The 15,414-nt window shown below is 42.1% G+C and overlaps 1 long non-coding RNA gene across 1 annotated transcript in view; it reads left to right on the top strand.

Moving 5' to 3' along the window:
• The window catches only part of LOC140494696 (uncharacterized), a 44,399-nt gene that overhangs the window by 8,364 nt on the left and 20,621 nt on the right, over positions 1–15,414 (top strand). The window contains exon 2 of the long non-coding RNA XR_011964032.1: positions 15,046–15,106. This is a non-coding gene — a long non-coding RNA (uncharacterized lncRNA). The remainder of the gene's footprint in view (positions 1–15,045; positions 15,107–15,414) is intronic.

Below are 15,414 nucleotides of genomic sequence, written 5' to 3'. Positions count from 1 at the left end.
ATTAACGATCTTCTGAGCGCTGCATGGATAAATGCCGCCATCTCTCTCTTATCTCACTCTTACAGGGACCACAGACTGTACTCTCCACCAGCTCAGACACTTTCACTTCAGTAGGCAATCTTCCTAAATTATGTTTGATTACACATTTTCACGTCATTGAGACATCTCTGCAGCCAGTCAAGGACATATGCCATATGCCGATAGCATTCAGAGAACTACAAGAGACCAGGCACCTGCTCGGCCCCAGATAAAAAAATGATCCAATGATCTCAGCTATTAATGCTTTGTCAAAATGCATAGACAGACACAGGACCAACAGGCAGAATTGCCATAGGCAGTCAGTAAACTGGATTGAGGACAGAGGGGTATACCAACATTATCGCTACTATGTTGACTTGGATTTGGAGATGCTGGTGTTGGACTGGGCTGTACAAAGTTAAAAATCACACAACACCAGGTTATAGTCCAACAGGTTTATTTGGAAGTACTAGCTTTCGGAGCGCTGCTGCTCACAATCATCTGATGAAGGAGCAGCGCTCTGAAAGCTAGTGCTTCCAAATAAACTATAACCTGGTGTTGTGTGATTTTTAATGCTGACTTTGGCATGCATGCATGCATCTGGCTTCCTCAATGGAGAGGCTTGTGACCACCATGATGACCCAAGTCCAGCACTCCTTGTCTGCTGAACATGTACACAGGCCTGCAGTCTACAACTCTAGCTGTAGGCACTCAGCATCAATGGCAGAGCAAGAGGGCGACAGGGAACCCTGAACTCCTTTAATTTGCTCCTTCCTCACAGGAAGACAGGCTACAGGCATCCAAAGAGCATCGATACTACATACGGGCTGACATTTATTCTCAGGACACTCCAAATGTGCCCAATCCCCCCCATCTTTCCTTTGGTTCAAGCCATGGAAGGTAATCCTGCATTCTGGACTGGGGACTCTCAGCAGGTAACCCTGAGAACAACTGTCCAAGCCCTCAAGCCAGAGGATCAACTACAGTGAAGGATCCCTGCATCGTAGCTGCAGAGTCAGAACTGCACTTACACCTTGTATGTCGAGAGGAAGAAAAATGATCCAAGGTCACATACATGGAATGGTGACATTTCATTGCAAATAATCTACTCTTAAAATGTCAGTTTTAGTCAGGTTTAGATAAGTTAAGATGAGCAGCCTTTTCAATCATCACAAGAATACAAGAAGTTGTCTTAGCCAAGCATTGCTCATTTCTTGCATGCAGCCAGTGCCTTGGCTACATTTAGCTTCAGATATCATGGACCTTTGAACTGTAGTCTTGAGGACAGGAGCAAAGGAATGGCACTTTGAAGTTGACAATACTAATGGTAGACACAGTATATGGATTGTATGAGCTTGGCCTACACACATCATTTCACTCTTACACGCAGCTAGTGAGAGTCTGCAATCAGTGATGATTCCAAACATCTCTGCAGGAAAAGATAATTTCACATATGTGTCCATTCCAGGAAATGCATTTGTATTTAAGGCTGGGTGTTATAGAGTGGGCTGTTCGCATGTCCACTGTTCCTCATACAGGAGTATCTGTGAGAAAAGCTACACATATCATTTATTCTTGCAGTTTTAACACTCCTGAAGAGCTCAGGCATTTCTCAGCAATGTTTCTGTCTATGCAAACTCTAAAATATTAAAGGATGAATATTTTGCATCAATATCTACTGTGGAAAAGGATATGGAAGATATAGACTGTAGGGAAATAGATGGTGACATCTTGCAAAATGTCCAGATTATAGAGGAGGAAGTGCTGGATGTCTTGAAATGGTTAAAGGTGGATAAATTCCCAGGACCTGATCAGGTGTGCCCGCGAACTCTGTAGGAAGCTAGAGAAGGGATTGCTGGGCCTCTTGCTGAGATATTTGTATCATCGATAGTCACAGGTGAGGTGCTGGAAGACTGGAGGTTGGCAAACGTTGTGCCACTGCTTAAGGGCGGTAAAGACAAGCCAGGGAACTATAGACTGGTGAGCCTGACATCGGTGGTGGGTAAGTTGTTGGAGAGAATCCTGAGGGACAGGATGTACATGTATTTGGAAAGGCAAGGACTGATTAGGGATAGACAACATGGCTTTGTGCGTGGAAAATCATGTCTCACACACTTGATTGAGTTTTTTGAAGGAGTAACAAAGAGGATTGATGAGGGCAGAGCGGTAGATGCGATCTATATGGACTTCAGTAAGGCGTTCAACAAGGTTCCCCATGGGAGACTGATTAGCAAGGTTTAGATCTCATGGAATACAGGGAGAACTAGCCATTTGGATACAGTACTGGCTCAGAGGTAGAAGTCAGAGGGTGGTGGTGGAGGGTTGTTTTTCAGACTGGAGGCCTGTGACCAGTGGAGTGCCACAAGGATCGGTGCTGGATCCTCTACGTTTTGTCATTTACTTAAATGATTTGGATGCGAGCATAAGAGGTACAGTTAGTAAGTTTGCAGATGACACCAAAATTGGAGGTGTAGTGGACAGCAAAGAGGGTTACCTCAGATTACAACAGGATCTGGATCAGATGCGCCAATGGGCTGAGAAGTGGCAGATGGAGTTTAATTCAGATAAATGCAAGGTGCTGCATTTTGGGAAAGTAAATCTTAGGAGAACTTATATACGTAATGGTAAGGTCCTAGGGAGTGTTGCTGAATAAAGACACCTTGGAGTGCAGGTTCATAGCTCCTTGAAAGTGGAGTCGCAGGTAGATAGGATAGTGAAGAAGGTGTTTGGTATGCTTTCCTTTATTGGTTATGGAATTGAGTATAGGAGTTGGGAGGTCATGTTGCGGCTGTACAGGTCATTGGTTAGGCCACTGTTGGAATATTGTGTGCAATTCTGGTCTGCTTCCTATCGGAAAGATTTGTGAAACTTGAAAGAGGTCAGAAAAGATTTACAAGGATGTTGCCAGGGTTGGAGGATCTAAGCTGTAGGGAAAGGCTGAACAGGCTGGGGCTGTTTTCCCTGGAGCGTTGGAGGCTGAGGAATGACCTTATAGAAGTTTACAAAATTATGAGGGACATGGATAGAATAAATAGACAAAGTCTTTTGCCTGGGGTCGGGGAGTCCAGAACTAGAGGGCATAGGTTTAGGGTGAGAGGGGAAAGATATAAAAGAAACCTATGGGGCAACGTTTTCTCACAGAGAGTGATACGTGTATGAAATGAGCTGTCAGAGGAGATGGTGGAGGTTGGCACAATTGCAACATTTAAGAGGCATTTGGATGTATATATTAATCGGAAGGGTTTGGAGGGATATGGGCTGGGTGCTGGCAGGTGGAACTAGATTGTGTTGGGATACCTAGTCGGCATGGACGGGTTGGACCGAACGGTCTGTTTCCATGCTGTACATCTCTATGACTCTATGATTATTAATCCTGGAAGGATCACGCTGCCACCAGATTCTTCACAGGCAACATTTCGACAACTGTCCTAATGGTAGCCTTAAGAACGACTGAATGTTAGCAGCATGAGAGTGGGATCATGTGAAGGAGTTTTAAACAATTGAAAGAATCCGAATCTAGCTCATTGAGCTTGGAACCAGATATTAATAACTATTAAAATAAAACAAAAAACTTGGATGCTGAAAACATAACATGAATTGCTGGAGAAACTCAGTATGATTATGTTCGGCATGGACTGATTGGGCCGGAGGTCTGTTTCCATATTGTGTGACTCTATATCTGGCAGAATCTATGGAGAGAAAACAGAGTTAATGTTTCCAACCCAATGACTCTTCATCAGAACTCCTTAAGAAGAGCCATCAAACTCAAAATGTTAACTCTGCTTTCTCTTCACAGATGCTGCCCGACCTGCTGAGTGTCTTCTGTAATTTCTGCTTTGTTTTAATAATGTTATCCCTGGCTTATACTGGTTGACACTATGTTGCCTGGTTATGCTGCCTTGGATGACCCTCCTTGTCAATGCCCTTAATCTCATTTTCAGCTTCAGCAGATTGCTGTTGTTTCCCATTTCTTCTGCATCTAGAGTGGAGTTGTGGACAGTGAGGAGGGCTGTTGTCGGCTGCAGAGGGACTTAGATATGATGCAGAGCTGGGCTGAGGAGTGGCAGATGGAGTTCAACCCTGCCAAGTGTGAGGTTGTCCATTTTGGAAGAACAAATAAGAATGCGGAATACAGGGTTAATGGTAGGGTTCTTGGTCAGGTGGAGGAACAGAGGGATCTTGGGGTCTATGTACATAGATCTTTGAAGGTTGCCACTCAGGTGGATAGAGTTTGTAAGAAGGCCTATGGAGTATTATCGTTCATTAGCAGAGGGATTGAATTCAAGAGTCGTGAAGTGATGTTGCAGCTGTACAGGACTTTGGTTAGGCCACAGTTGGAGTACTGTGTGCAGTTCTGGTCGCCTCACTTTAGGAAAGATGTGGAAGCTTTGGAGAGGGTGCAGAGAAGATTTACCAGGATGTTGCCTGGAATGGAGAGTAGGTCGTACGAGGATAGGTTGAGAGTTCTCGGCCTTTTCTCGTTGGAACGGCGAAGGATGAGGGGTGACTTGATAGAGGTTTATAAGATGATCAGAGGAATAGATAGAGTAGACAGTCAGAAACTTTTTCCCCGGGTACAACAGAGTGTTACAAGGGGGCATAAATTTAAGGTGAAGGGTGGAAGGTATAGGGGAGATGTCAGGGGTGGGTTCTTTACCCAGAGAGTGGTGGGGGCATGGAATGCGCTGCCTGTGGGAGTGGTAGAGTCAGAATCATTGGCGACCTTTAAGCGGCATTTGGATAGGTACATGGATGGGTGCTTAATCTAGGATAGAAGTTCGGCACAACATCGTGGGCCGAAGGGCCTGTTCTGTGCTGTATTGTTCTATGTTCTATGTTCTAGAACATCCCACCTTTTTGGCTTCAGTGATGAGCACTGTGTGGCAACAATGATGCCACACACATGTTGTGTTCTTTAATACAAGGCCACACTAGCACCACCGAAGTATCAAAACCTCATCTTAAAGAAGCCTATAAGACCATAAGACATAGGAGTGGAAGTAAGACCATTCGGCCCATCGAGTCCACTCCGCCATTCAATCATGGCTGATGCGCATTTCAGCTCCACTTACCAGCGTTCTCCCCGTAGCCCTTAATTCCTCTAGACAACAAGAATCTATCAATCTCGGCCTTGAAGACATTTAGCGTCCCGGCTTCCACTGCACTCCGTGGCAATGAATTCCACAGGCCCACCACTCTCTGGCTGAAGAAATGTCTCTGCGTTTCTGTTCTGAAATGACCCCCTCTAATTCTAAGGCTGTGTCCACGGGTCCTAGTCTCCTCGTCTAACGGAAACAATTTCCTAGCATCCACCTTTTCCAAGCCATGTATTATTTTGTACGTCTCTATTAAGTCTCCCCTTAATCTTCTAAACTCCAACGAATACAATCCCAGTATCCTCAGCCGTTCCTCATATGCTAGACCTGTCATTCCAGGGATCATCTGTGTGAATCTCCGCTGGACACGTTCCAGTGCCAGTATGTCCTTCCTGAGGTGTGGGGACCAAAACTGGACACAGTACTCCAAATGGGGCCTAACCAGAGCTTTATAAAGTCTTAGTAGTACATCTCTGCTTTTATATTCCAACCCTCTTGAGATAAGAGACAACATTGCATTCGCTTTCTTAATCATGGACTCAACCTGCATGTTTACCTTTAGAGAATCCTCGACTAGCACTCCCAGATCCCTTTGTGCTTTGGCTTTATTAATTTTCTCACCATTTAGAAAGTAGTCCATGCTTTTATTCTTTTTGCCAAAGTGCAAGACCTCGCACTTGCTCACGTTAAATTCCATCAGCCATTTCCTGGACCACTCTCCCAACCTGTCTAGATCCTTCTGTAGCCTCCCCACTTCCTCAGTACTACCTGCCTGTCCACCTAACTTCGTATCATCATCAAACTTCGCTAGAATGCCCCCAGTTCCCTCATCCAAATCATTAATATATAATGCGAACAGCTGTGGCCCCAGCACCGAACCCTGCGGGACACCGCTTGTCACCGGCTGCCATTCTGAAAAAGAACCTTTTATCCCAACTCTCTGCCTTCTGTTAGACAGCCAATCCTCAATCCATCCCAGCAGCTCACCTCGAACACCATGGGCCCTCACCTTGCTCAGCAGCCTCCCATGTGGCACCTTATCAAAGGCCTTTTGAAAGTCTAGATAGACCACATCCACTGGGTTTCCCTGGTCTAACCTACTTGTTACCTCTTCAAAAAATTCCAACAGGTTTGTCAGGCATGACCTCCCTTTACTAAATCCATGTTGATTTGTTCTAATCAGACTCTGCTCTTCCAAGAATTTAGAAACCTCATCCTTAATGATGGATTCTAGAATTTTACCAACAACCGAGGTTAAGCTGATTGGCCTATAATTTTCCATCTTTTGCCTTGATCCTTTCTTGAACAAGGGGGTTACAACAGCCATCTTCCAATCATCCGGGACCTTTCCTGACTCCAGTGACTCTTGAAAGATCTCAACCAATGCCTCTGCTATTTCCTCAGCCACCTCTCTCAGAACTCTAGGGTGTATCCCATCGGGGCCAGGAGGTTTATCAATTTTAAGACTTTTTAACTTTTCTAGCACTATCTCTTTCGTAATGGCAACCATACTCAACTCAGCCCCGTGACACCCTTTAATTTTTGGGATATTACTCATGTCTTCCACTGTGAAAACTGACGCAAAGTACTTGTTAAGTTCTCCTGCTATTTCCTTATCTCCCATCACTAGGCTTCCTGCATCAGTTTGAAGTGGCCCAATGTCTACTTTTGCCTGTCATTTGTTTCTTATGTACTGAAAGAAACTTTTACTATTATTTCTAATATTACTGGCTAGCCTACCTTCATATTTGATCCTCTCATTTCTTATTACACTCTTTGTTATCCTCTGTTTGCTTTTGTATCCTTCCCAATCTTCTGATATCCCACTGTTCTTAGCCACTTTATAGGATCTCTCTTTTTCTTTAATACATTTCCTGACTTCCTTTGTCAGCCAAGGTTGTCTAATCCCTCCCCAGTTAATCTTTCTTTTCTTGGGAATGAACCTCTGTACAGTGTCCTCAATTATACCTACAAACTCCTGCCATTTTTGCTCTACTGTCTTCCCGGTTAGCCTCTGGTCAGTTTCATGGTGATCCTCGTGGAAACATAGCAGCGTTGCATCTTTGTTTGGTAAAGGTGTCATGAGCTGAAAATGTGTTGCTGGAAAAGCGTAGCAGGTCAGGCAGCATCCAAGGAACAGGAGAATCGATGTTTCGGGCATCAGCCCTTCTTCAAAAGATGCTGCCTGACCTGCTGCGCTTTTCCAGCAACACATTTTCAGCTCTGATCTCCAGCATCTGCAGTCCTCACTTTCTCCTTAAAGGTGTCTGAGCCATGTTTGCTGACAATAGCCCTTGTCTTCCAATAGCATTTCCTGTATGGCCAGATGATATTGGAAGGACTCAGAGTTCTCTATTCTGTAAGAAACTTGGCAGCTCCCAGGATATCTAATCCAAACCTCTTAAGATTTGGCATTAATTGTGATTGATTATTTGAACATCGATGGAATAGTTGCCTTTCCTCTCAATGATCTGTGCAGACCTGTGGTAGGGTGCTGTTAAAGTGATGTGTTTGCAGTTAATTAGATTAGATTCCCTACAGTATGGAAACAGGCACTTCGGCCCAAAAAGTCCACACTAATCCTCCAAAGAGTAAACCACCCAGACCTATTCCCCTACCCTATATTTACCCCTGACTAATGCACCTAACACTATGGGGAATTTAGCATGGCCAATTCACCTGATCTGCACATCTTTGGACTATGGGAGGAAACTGGAGCACCCGGAGGAAACCCATGCAAACACAGGGAGAATGTGCAAACTCCATACAGACAGTTGCCCGAGGGGGGAATCGAATGCAGGTCCCTGGTGCTGTGAGGCAACAGTGCTAACCACTGAGCCACTCTGCCACCCAGGTAGGCACTATAATAGTCACTATACCTGGGGTCAGCCGATGATGATGGAGAATCCCACTGCTTGAACTACTTGACTCATCTTGTCAGTGGAGTAGGATATGAACAACTGTGATCTGGGAAAATTGACATCAGTGACATCCAGATACATTTATGGGTTGAGGTTTGAGTTGTGCCACAAAGATCCCCAGTTTCTCCTTGAAATAAGCTGCTGGCACGAAATGCCTGATAGCTTTAACCTGACAGCCACCAGGATGGTATTGCCACCCATTGCTCCTGAACGCATGTTCTGCTTCAGCAGATGACTCAATTCAATGATGGACTGAGGTATCCCTATTTCATGCCTACACTGTCTTTCGAAGAAGCTAACAGTGAGGCCTGTTGATGTGGGGTCTTCTGCCTCTATCTTTAGTAGATCTTCACCTGCCACTTCTCTCTTTGGAGGCTGCACATCACCTGCTGGAGGTAACTTTTCTTGTGGGTTTACTGATTAAGTAATTGCTATCTCCTTCATGGTTATCTTCTCATTTGAATCAAGAAAATAAAGACTTCAACCATGGTAATGATCATGCCAGATGCATGATGTACATGGACACCAAGATCCCTCTGCTCTTCCACACTACCAAGTATCCGACCATTAGCCCAGTACCCCATCTTTTTATTACTCCTACCAAAGTGAATCACCTCACACTTAGCTACATTGAACTCCATTTGCCACCTTTCTGCCTCTATCTTTAGTAGATCTTCACCTGCCACTTCTCTCTCTGCCACTCCAACTTTATCAAGAAGGGGAGTAGGGATAATCCTAGTAACTATAGGCCAGTGAGTCTCACTTCTGTTGTGGGCAAAGTCTTAGAGAGAATTGTAAGGGATAGGATTTATGCACATCTGGATAAGAATAATGTGATCAAGGATAGTCAGCATGGTTTTGTGAAGGGCAGGTCGTGCCTCACAAACCTTATTGAATTCTTTGAGAAGGTGACTAAGGAGGTAGATGAGGGGAAAGCGGTAGATGTGGTATATATGGATTTTAGTAAGGCGTTTGATAAGGTTCCCCCATGGTAGGCTACTGCAGAAAATACAGAGATATGGCATTGAGGGTGAGTTGGAGGTTTGGATTAGGAATTGGCTGGTTGGAAGAAGACAGAGGGTAGTAGTTGATGGCAAAGGTTCATCTTGGAATGCCGTCACTAGCGGTGTTCTGCAAGGATCTGTTTTGGGACCATTGCTGTTTGTCATTTTTATAAATGACCTGGAGGAAGGGTTAGAAGGTTGGGTGAGCAAGTTTGCGGATGATACGAAAGTCGGAGGAGTTGTAGACAGTGAGGAAGGATGTGGCAGGTTACAGCGGGATATAGAGAAGCTGCAGAGCTGGGCAGAAAGGTGGCAAATGGAGTTCAATGTAGCTAAGTGTGAGGTGATTCACTTTGGTAGGAGTAATAAAAAGATGGGGTACTGGGCTAATGGTCGGATACTTGGTAGTGTGGAAGAGCAGAGGGATCTTGGTGTCCATGTACACAGATCTCTGAAAGTTGCCACCCAGGTAAATAGTGCAGTGAAGAAGGCATATGGCGTACTGGCTTTTATTGGTAGAGGAATTGAGTTCCGGAGTCCTGAGGTCATGCTGCAGTTGTATAAGACTCTGGTGCGGCCGCATCTGGAATATTGTGTGCAGTTTTGGTCGCCATACTATAGGAAGGATGTGGAGGCACTGGAATGGGTGCAGAGGAAGTTTACCAGGATGTTGCCTGGTATGGTAGGAAGATCCTATGAGGAAAGGCTGAGGCACTTGGGGTTGTTTTCATTGGAGAAAAGAAGGTTTAGGGGTGACTTGATAGAGGTGTACAAGATGATTAGGGGGTTAGATAGGGTTGACAGTGAGAACCTTTTTCCACGTATGGAGTCAGCTATTACAAGGGGGCATAGCTTTAAATTAAGGGGGGGTAGATATAGGACTGATGTTAGGGGTAGGTTCTTCACTCAGCGAGTCGTAAGTTCATGGAATGCCCTGCCAGTAGCAGTAGTGGACTCTCCCTCTTTATGGGTATTTAAGCGGGCATTGGATAGGTATATGGAGGATAGTGGGTTAGTGTAGGTTAGGTGGGCTTTGATCGGCGCAACATAGAGGGCCGAAGGGCCTGTACTGCACTGTAATGTTCTATGTTCTATTATGTTCTTGTGAATGAATTGCAGACTCTGCCTGAGATGCTAGTTGATTCCTCCTCTCATCCTTCATGTTCCATTTTTTAGTTGCTGTCCTTCTCCTGTTTCTGTTGAGCCCACTTATATAACTATTAATTTTACTAGTGTCTTTTTGAATTGCTAGGCCCTGGTTGGCCACATACTGTCCCATATACGGGGCAGATTGAGTGTATGTGTGTGTCCTTGTGCCTGGAAGAAGCATGCAAGTAACTGAGCTCCAACATAGAGTATTATGTGAATTGGCCTTACAGTAGGCCTGGGACTGGGGGTTTGCCAATATTGACTTTCTTGGATGAATGATTGTGGAGGCTGGCAACTATGAGCATTCAGGAGCATTGTGTGAAAGCACAGTAGATGGTGGCTAAGACAGTCAGTAGGCTGCTGCCACCAAATACCTGCTCTGTTGTACATGTGTGGAATTTGTCTGGGAGGGAGAGGAGAATTGAAAGTGGTATTAAAACGGGTTCAATAATAAAATTCAAATGCATGGAAATAAGGTAGTCACCACTCGATAGTAAGATTTTGAACTTGGCGCTTAAAAAGCAAAATGGGGAAACGTTTTCTCAACATTGAGATATCTCACTATTTTCTCCACATGCCAAGCCAGGGAGGCAAACATTCTGCCCTGTGGTTCAGCTGGTAGCGTACTTAGCTGTGAGTCATGAGCATCTGGGTTCACGTTCTACTCCAGCATGAAAAGTTAAGACTGACCCTCAAATGCTATACTGAGCGATCGCTGCACAACAGAAGTTCTGTCTCTTGGATAAGATGTCAAATCTAGGGAGCCCTATCTGCCAGTTCAGGTAAATGTAAAATATCCCCTACCCTATTTTTGAAGGAAAGCCTGCTATCCCTGCTGTAACGGTCCATATTTATACCTCAATAAGCATCACAAAAGTGCAATTCTGTCCTTTTGACATTATCATATTTGCAGCTTGTGGAAGTTTGCTTTGTGCAACTTGGCTTCCACATTTTCTACAACAGTGACAGTGCTCCAGAAGTGATTCCTTGGCTGTGAAGCTCTTTGAGATGTCTGATGATTGCAAACAATAGTATATAAATTCACATCCTTTTTTAGATTTGTCCCAATGAGCCACTTTTCTTGTTATAGGATTTCTATAGCCTGTACTTCCACTTTATCTCACTTATAATTTGTTTGCTGATGCATTTAGCATTGTGGGAGTTTGTTGGGTTTATGAGTTTATTTTTTCTATACGTTCACTGTTAGCGCTCCAAGTTTCCTTGGAGTTCTATGACTTCTTGCCATGACTTCTGTGGAAACTTGTCTGTTTTTCGGCAGCTACACACAGTTTTTCCAAGACCTCTGCTGACCTTCCGTCTGAGTTCCAGTGGTCGTGGTGGGAAATTGGGCCCACAGAAACTACAGACATGTATTTAAAGGTGTTCCATTTGAATTCTGCTAAGGAGAATGACCTCCTCTAATGTGTTGTGTCAGTTTCTCCTTCATATCACCAAATTTAATTAGACATTCTAATGTTATATACATGGTTCCTGGACTGTGGTATTTCTGTCTGTCAGATTCTGTTAAACTTTAATACTATTTTCCCATTATTTCTGTCCACCCAGCCACAATTCTGTAATCCCAGTTCATAAAACTCTTTATGTCTAAATGCACTTTTCAGACCTGTCAAGTTTCTTTTTTGCATTTAAGTAATAATTAGCTGCTATAATGCTTTGGATAGGCTGTAGTGGTATCGGGTGTTCTGTTTAGCCAGATCATAAATGGTACATTTGGTTTATTAACCTTAAGCAAATTTAAAAGACATGTGTTTATCACATTTACTGTAGGACATTAAAAGATTTTCTTTTAAGCCACATTTATATCTATCATATAAATTTGACTTTTCAACATTCATAAGGTTTTTTTTTAATAATTACTTTCAAATTCTCCATAAATTAAACAAGTAATGGATTTCCTTTTAGATTTCCAAAGATTTTTCCTGGACTTTGTAAGATATCAATGTTAAGGTGAGCAAGAAACCAACTTTAGTAGCAGCTTCAGTAATAAATCACCTTCAGCTAGATTCTGATATAACGATAAATACAACATTAATAATTCTGGACCCAGGAAGATGATTTACACAAGACCAATTTTATATATATATGAGGAAATGAAGTTGTTCAGAATTAAGCCTCGAGTGAAAGTTAGAAATGGCAAGAGAATTGCAAAGAGTTTTTTTTTAAATAGTGTGCTAACTTCAGAATTATTGCTGAATACCATCACTAGTCCGTAAGAGTTCATTTTACGTTGTGGAATTTCAAATTTCTCTTATGATCAAATAGGTAACGTTTTATATTTTTAAAGTGTTTGCCTATATTTTAACTTCTTTCTTAATCCATCATAATAGTTATTCTGAAAGAGAGTGATATCAGATGTGAAATATTAAGTCTGTTTCTGTCTCCACAGCACTTTCTGTTTTTCTTTCAGATTTCCAGCATTCAAAGTATTTTGATTTATTTACAGTTCCCAATGAGGTTGCTATGTGCACTAGAGGAGGTGACCATCTTTCCTGCAACTTTTATCCTTTTGAATGGTAAAGGTTGCAGGTTTGGACGGTGGTTAGTTCTTTCACAACAATGTGAGCCTTTGCTGCCCATCCCTAATTGTGCCTGAATGTTTTTATTTCCGATTTCCAGCACCTACAATATTTTAGCTTTTATTATAACAATTTATTCCTCCTACTGACAACTTAATGTAAAAATGAAGAATGCTCAGTGCTTTTATCCCCTTGCTTTCACATGCTTCAATGTAATTAGCTTTTTACCTGCTTGCCGGTATCATTCAAGACATGCCCTTGACCTGCTGCTGAATTTAAACTGCTATTGGGAAAGGGGATAAACCATACCATGTGGATGCTAGATCTTTATTGGTGTTTCTTCAAGTTCTTCATATGCCTTTGCTTCAGCACTGAAAAAAAAATCAAAATATTCAAATTCTAATATCCAACAGTGTTGCCTAATTTTCTGGAGAAGGTGCTATTTCTTTGGGGAGGAGAACAGCGATGAACCAAATCTCAGTAAAGCCGATAAATCAATCCACACAACACCAGCCTTAATTTCCTGGAAAGAATGATAGTTAAGATCTGTATTTTAACTAGTTGTGTATTATTATGGCTATTTCTCAACACCTTAATTAAAGAATTACTTTGTATCACAATGGAAATTGTTTTTACTGATATTAACTTTAGATTATGGAAATATCATTTTCTATATTTTGTTGCAAGTTTGAAATATATGGATGAAATTTGTCAATCGTTAAAAATTTGCAATATATTTGGCATTAAAAAAGAAATGAGAGCAATGAAAATTTGCACAAAGTAATTAGATAAATGATAAATAATTCTCATCAATACATTTAAATTGTTGCAGAAGTGTATTATGCTATAACACGATTTGGAGATGCTGGTGTTGGACTGGGGTGTACAGAGTTAAAAATCATACATAACACCAGGTTATAGTCCAACAGGTTTAATTGGAAGAACTAGCTTTCTGAGCACTGCTCCTTCATCAGGTGGTTGTGTGATTTTTAACTTTATGCTATAACACCTTGTGTTTCATACAAAATATTTGTCATGCATTTAACTTACCTGCAGAGGGCGCTTTAAGCACGGAGAATGACATCTCTGAGCAAAATTATGAATTAAATCCAAAATAATTGCATGGGCTTGATATCACAGTAGCAATGTGATTGCACAAAGCATTTACAGTAATAACAACTAAAATATATGCTCATTCAAATTCATCTTTGAATCAAAAATTTCCAACTATTTTCAAGGTAGCTTGTCATTGTGGTTTTGCTGGTTCAAGGGGTATTTGGGTGGGTGGGTGATGACCATGGTACCATCCCACCCATTATCCCATTAGGTTCTGAAGAAGGGTAATTGGACCCAAAATGTTAACTCCGATTTCTTTCCACAAATGCTGCCAGACCTTCTGAGATTTTCCACCAATTTCTGTTTTTAATTGCCCTTATTCTCAGTGCTGAGTGCCCAGTCAGGCATCAGTGTCCTTGCTACCAACAACCAACCCAAGTGCAATTTTGTATTCTTTGACCCTATCCTGCCCTGAGCCTCTGTTAGCTGTTACCAACAGCTACCATGTGGCCCTCATGGTAGTGTACAGCTGCCAGTATCTGATTGGCTGGCAGATTTCAGGTGTGGCATTTTCTCTCTAGGGTCCACGATCCCAGGGAAGGCCCAATGCTGCTGTCTCCTTAAAATGCACGATGGTATCGTCCTTTGGTGTGCCTTCCCAAAGTAAAGAGAGATAGTGCAAACATCTTGTATACCCCTTAGCAGTCATGTTTCCTATGTTGTGGAGGTGCTGGTATTGGACTAGGATTGATAAAGTCAGAAGTAACACAACAGCAGGTTATTGTCCAAAAAGTTTATTTGAAATAACAAGCTTTCGGGGTACTTCTCCTTTATTAGATGGTGTGGAGTGACTTCTGGCTATTTTTCCTACATCACAACAGTGACCATTCTTAAAAAGGTATTTCTTTGTTTGTAAAGCTTTGCAAAACATTGCAACCATGAAAGGGGCTGTATAAGTGCATGTCATTCTTTATATGGAGTATTGCAATCCATTAAGTTGAATATAATACATTTCACTGGCGTTTTAAAATTAACCTGTTCAGATGTGTTATGACACCTCTAGAGCAGGTGAGACTTGAATCTAGGCTTTGGTAGAGAGTGTTCACGGCACTACAAGAGATCATCACTGACTTTTTTAGTCTTCGATATTTAGATGTCTATTGTTACTGAGGGAGATGGATGTTTATCATGTCAGTGGTGCACAAGATGTTGTTATCTCATTCATTATAATTTCTCATCAGAATTTCACATTGTTCTATTTCAGGGAACTCTAAAACCATGGACTGTTAATCATTTCAAGACCAAGGCAATCCTTTACAATAAATGTGAGTTTTTGGATTTAGTGTTATACTTGGAATGAATAACTGGATACACTAAATAGAAATACTGAACTTAACTCTTAGTAATTAAGTTGAACAGTAGACCGGTTATTACTTTGCTATCAGGTGCTTCAAATAAAAAAGCATACCCCTTAGCTTTTGATTTAATTAAACAGGCGCATAACCTGTTTTCAATGTTGATTAAATCTGAGACTGGGGATATTCAAATAGAGGTTCATATGTGATGTGCAATAAAAACAGTTGACATTGTTTTAACTATTAAGAAAGTCTGCAAATATATTAGATTAGATTAG

This window comes from Chiloscyllium punctatum, chromosome 24 (assembly GCF_047496795.1).
Source record: "Chiloscyllium punctatum isolate Juve2018m chromosome 24, sChiPun1.3, whole genome shotgun sequence".
Classification (NCBI taxonomy): Eukaryota; Metazoa; Chordata; class Chondrichthyes; order Orectolobiformes; family Hemiscylliidae; genus Chiloscyllium; species Chiloscyllium punctatum.
The sequence above is the reverse complement of the archived record's forward strand: the minus strand, read 5'-3'. Positions and strand labels throughout refer to the sequence as shown.